The sequence below is a fragment of the Leptodactylus fuscus genome, chromosome 4 (genome assembly GCF_031893055.1).
Source record: "Leptodactylus fuscus isolate aLepFus1 chromosome 4, aLepFus1.hap2, whole genome shotgun sequence".
NCBI lineage: Eukaryota > Metazoa > Chordata > Amphibia > Anura > Leptodactylidae > Leptodactylus > Leptodactylus fuscus.
In genome coordinates, this window is record NC_134268.1 from 35072254 (window position 1) to 35078253 (window position 6000).

A 6000-nucleotide genomic window follows, 5' to 3' on the forward strand; every position below is an offset into this window, starting at 1 on the left:
ATGGTAATGTAAATGCAGTTTTGTAAGAACACAGGAGTATCGTCCACAAACTATAGTAGCAGCGCTGTCTCATAGGTTTCAATGGGACAGTATTGAAGTACCTACACTCCCCGCTGCAGTATATACGGAGAGTGAACAGTGTGGGGAGTGCTGCACTGCCTTGGAACCAGCGATCTGTAGGGGTCCCTAAGCATAGCCAACATAACCTGGTCACCTCCATAACCGGAAACCAAATGTCCTCATGCCTTCAAGAACTAAAACCCAAATGACTTGATGCCCTCAAGGACTGGTACCCAAATCATTGGATGCCCTAAGCCACCCAAATTACTTTACTCATGAAAGCCTGTTGCCATCATGAACTGGGACAAAAATAACCTGATGACCTCAAGAACTATGCAGCATCCCAGAGCAATACTGCTATATGTTTGGTGTCTGTTACATGTACCCTGGGGTTGTCTTGTTTGTATAAGTGTCTATATGTCTGCCATTTTACTGTACATGTGCACTTTCATTTAATGCTGTGCTCCTCATGACCAATTACAGGCCATAGGGCGGGGGGTTCTAGGAAAGGGTATATATTCTCTAGCAGCTGTAGTAGAGATTAGTCCAGGGGTTAGTAATCCAGTGGTTGAGAAGTCCAATGGTTAAGAAGTTCAGAGATCCAGAAGACTAAGTGATCAGGCCCTGTTTCAGATAGCAGAATTCTGGGATCAGCCATCTAATTACAAGGTACAACCGGAGGCTGCCCTGGAGTTAATGAGAGAACTTTGGGGGTTCCTGAGAGACATTGGTGTCCGTGCCATTAGGAGCTACAGAGGTTCCCTATAAGGACCCATAGCCTCTTACAGTCCCCTATCTTCTGAGTTGGGGAGTTGTACAAGAGGAGGAGAGGAGAACAGTACATCAAGTACTACAGTGTCTATATTGCCGTGGTAAAATTCTAAGTCTTGGACATTGTGTATGGAACTGTATGCTGAGTGTCATCCTGTAAAGTTGCTGAAGCATCTGTTGGCGTTTAATAAAAGTTATTTGGATTACCCTACAACCGCTGGGCTCCTGAGTCGTTGTCTGCATCATCATCCGGGCCTCCTGAACAACATCCACACCGACTCAGTATCGAGAGGTCTCCTCTCCTACAAGGAGTGCCCCGGGGGAAGACGAGTGCTGCAGGAATCCCCTTTCTCTGCACAGCCTAGTGGAGGATTCAGAGTGTGTGAGCACCTTGCAGGCCCAGTAATTGGCACAGCCTGTGTCACCTCATTCCACACTCTCTGTTCTTCTCCGTTGGGTTGCTGCAACTAAAACCTAAATGACTTGATGCCCTCAAGGACTGGTACCAAAATAACCTGATGCCCTCAAGGACTGGAACTTAAATCATTGGATGCCCTAAACCACCCAAATTATTTTACTCCTTCTAAAGACTAAAACCCGGATAACCTGTGAGTTGGAAACCAAATGTCCTCATGCTCTCAAGGACTGAAACCCAAATGCCTTGATGGACTGGAACCTAAAAAATTTGATGCCCTAAAGGATTGGAATCCATATGACCTGATGCCCAGAAGGATTGCAACCGAACTTACCTAATGCCCTCAGAAACTTCAGCAAAATGACCATTCCAAGATGAATCTTGAACCAAAAAGAGAACCACAACAAAAAATACTTTGTACACGAACAATATTCAAAAGAACTAGGGCTGAATGACCACATGCCCTAAATTTTGTCTAACTTGTACTTTTTTCAATGTAGGCCAAATTGTTTTGTCCCCTTTTACTTGCAATTACTACCCGCTGGTAAGACCTAGTTCGCCTCTTACAGACATGGAGACAGCGTGTCCTCACATACCGTATGCATCTATTGGAAAATATAGAACAGGGAAGTAAAACTGGAGCAAAACCAAACAAATAGAAGATGGCATTTTTTTAAAATCAGAAAGTGGGTCACCTCCTGAGGCCATTATGAAAAGGACAAAAGAAGTCCAATTATGCAATACATTACACAGTGAGGCCTGAGGACAAATCCCCCATTACACAACTTTGCAAGTCTCAGATATTTCATTGACTTCCTTTGTGTGTCAGGCAGACAATACCATCAGCTTCGCTTTATGTCTTACTGAGTCCCGTCGGTACAATAGATTCGCAATCATCCTGTAAACATCTTAGAGAAAACTGTCTCTTTGGTGAAATGTGACGCGGCGTAGAAGACATTTTCTAAAAGCAGTTATTATACAGAAATGGCGGAAATTGGAACTTTAGTTTTTTTTTTCTAGAGCTGGACTGAAAACTTTAACAAACCTGAGCAATGCAACAATCGTATCTTTGGGTCCCATTCATTTTATATATATATATATATATATATATATATATATATATATATATATATCCTATTAATATTATTGTTTGTGACTTTGGATGTTCGGATGTTTGGCGGTCAATCACGCAAAACCCGCTCCACTGATTTGGCTGAAATTTTCCACAAACATAGTTACTACACAGGATTGCGCAATAGGCTACTTTTCGTCACAATATCGCACATACGTTTTTCCCAGGACCCCAACAAAACCCAAACTCACATTACTATCTCTGCAATCTCACACACTTTGGACCATAGCAAGCCACAAAATTCATATTACCCTCTACAGCAGAGGTCAGCAACCCCTGGCACACGTGCCAAGAGTGGCACTCCTGCCATATTTCACTGGCACACCAGCAGCACAGGACCTGCAAGAGTTAAATGAAGTCCGAGTCTCTTCAGTGCTGTGCTAGAGCTGAGGCATAAGGACACTCCCCTTTGAGAGGGGTGCAGGAAACCCAGGGGGTGGAGCTTAATCGCTCAGGTCTCTGCCTGCTATAGTGATAGCTCCTGCAGTCTGCACCCTGCAAACGTTCCCGAGGAGGACAGGAAGCTGCTAGCAAACTGAAAGTAAGAAACACACAGCTACCTTCCTTTAGTTCCTATTCTCATTAATGTCAGGCATTTGGGGTTATTAGTTTAGTGTTAGTAACTCCATGTGCCTCACATTAATAGGAATAAACCCCATCATGTCCCTCATATTAACCCCTGTGTGCCCCATATAAAGGTTACTAATATGTGAGACATATGGAGGTACTAATAAAAGACCTCAGTAATGAAGATACTTAATTATTACCTCCAAGTCTCTCACATATCAGTAACTAGAGATGAGCGAGTACTGTTCGGATCAGCCGATCCCAACAGCACGCTCCATAGAAATGAATGGATGCACCTGGTACTTCCGCTTGGACGGCGGCCGGCGCACTTAACCCCCCGCGTCCCGGCTACGTCCATTCATTTCTATGCGAGCGTGATGTTCGGATCGGCTGATCCGAACAGTACTCGTTCATCTCTATCAGTAACTCTTACACAGGGGTTAATGTGAGGGACATTATGGGGTTAATTGCTATTAATAAGAGGCACATGGAGTTACTAAACTGTCATGCACAGGGACAGACTTTATGTTGCTTACTCAAAAGTATCCTGTGCCCAAAACTTACATGTACTGGCGCAAAATAACAAATCATACAATGTCGTATATCCAAGTATATTCACTTGAAATACCTCTGCCCCAAAGTCACTATGTACAGTTTATACCAACACCGTATAGCGGCTGAAATACAAATTACCTTCAACACAAAAGTCTCACGTATTCTCAGAATTATAGCAACAACAAGATACAAAGTTACATTTTATATCCCATACCTTATACACAGTACAAAAACCTTACCCGCGCCTGTATATACCCACTGCTACAATCACCGCAGACAAAGTCGCGGGTACCAGCTAATATATATATATATATATATATATATATATATATATATATATATATTTATACCCTGTTTCCCCGAAAATAAGACACCCCTTCACCTTCTGGATCATGCCGGCACTCCGCTAATTGTTCCCCGCTTTGTTTGCCGATTGTTCCCCACTCCAGCCGCTGCATAAAATATCGCCCGAAAATAAGAAAGGTCGTATATTTCGTTAGATAATTAATTATAAGAACATGTCTTATTTTGGGGAAACAGGGTATATACACTCACCGGCCACTTTATTAGGTACACCTGTCCAACTGCTCGTTAACACTTAATTTCTAATCAGCCAATCACATGGCGGCAACTCAGTGCATTTAGGCATGTAGACATGGTCAAGACAATCTCCTGCAGTTCAAACCGAGCATCAGTATGGGGAAGAAAGGTGATTTGAGTGCCTTTGAACGTGGCATGGTTGTTGGTGCCAGAAGGGCTGGTCTGAGTATTTCAGAAACTGCTGATCTACTGGGATTTTCACGCACAACCATCTCTAGGGCTTACAGAGAATGGTCCGAAAAGGAAAAAACATCCAGTGAGCGGCAGTTCTGTGGGCGGAAATGCGTTGTTGATGCCAGAGGAGAATGGCCAGACTTGTTCGAGCTGATAGAAAGGCAACAGTGACTCAAATAGCCACCCGTTACAACCAAGGTAGCCAGAAGAGCATCTCTGAACGCACAGTACGTCGAACTTTGAGGCAGATGGGCTACAGCAGCAGAAGACCACACCGGGTGCCACTCCTTTCAGCTAAGAACAGGAAACTGAGGCTACAATTTACACAAGCTCAGCGAAATTGGACAATTGAAGATTGGAAAAACGTTGCCTGGTCTGATGAGTCTCGATTTCTGCTGCGACATTCGGATGGTAGGGTCAGAATTTGGCGTCAACAACATGAAAGCATGGATCCATCCTGCCTTGTATCAACGGTTCAGGCTGGTGGTGGTGGTGTCATGGTGTGGGGAATATTTTCTTGGCACTCTTTGGGCCCCTTGGTACCAATTGCGCATCGTTGCAACGCCAAAGCCTACCTGAGTATTGTTGCTGACCATGTCCATCCCTTTATGACCACAATGTACCCAACATCTGATGGCTACTTTCAGCAGGATAATGCACCATGTCATAAAGCTGGAATCATCTCAGACTGGTTTCTTGAACATGACAATGAGTTCACTGTACTCCAATGGCCTCCACAGTCACCAGATCTCAATCCAATAGAGCATCTTTGGGATGTGGTGGAACGGGAGATTCGCATCATGGATGTGCAGCCGACAAATCTGCGGCAACTGTGTGATGCCATCATGTCAATATGGACCAAAATCTCTGAGGAATGCTTCCAGCACCTTGTTGAATCTATGCCACGAAGAATTGAGGCAGTTCTGAGAGCAAAAGGGGGTCCAACCCGTTACTAGCATGGTGTACCTAATAAAGTGGCCGGTGAGTGTATATATATATATATATATATATATATATATATATATATACATTTTTTTTTTTTTTAAGGACATTGAGGGAGATTTATCAAGAATGGCAGTTCATACGTCAGTCTTGATCCAACCCCATTCATTTCTAAGGCCGCCGTGTATTTTCACGGTCTGGAGTATGGTCCCACCACCCAGGAGCAAAACTCAGGACAGATCCTATTCCTGCCTGTTTTGTGGCCTGTGCCCACTGACCTCAATGAATGGGGCTGAAGCGGGACACGAATGTCATCCATGGGCTATCCATTACATTAAATAGTGGCCTAGCAACACACACACGGTCATACCCTATCTGCTAATCCGCACCCCTACACGTCCACTTTTAAGAAAAGTGGTGAGGGGGGTGCAAGAAATTGCAACTTTAAACATAAATTTTATGGAGTAAATTACCCCATTCTCAAAGAATTCCAGCAGGCCATATTTTAAGCATTTCCCATTAAGAAAAGACTTGTCCCAATTATTTATTTAGGAAAATCACCCAGGCCTTGGTAAAGGGCCTGTACCAAAAGTTAAAGGGGTGTTTGTATCTCAGGCAGCAATGGCTTTATATATATAATAATATATATATATTTACATACACACTACTAATATTACAAATGTGAAGCTTTGTGTGTTTGTTAGACAATCACGCAAAAACGGCTGAACGGATTTGGATGAAATTTGGCACATAGATAGATTACAACCTCAATTAATACTTAGGC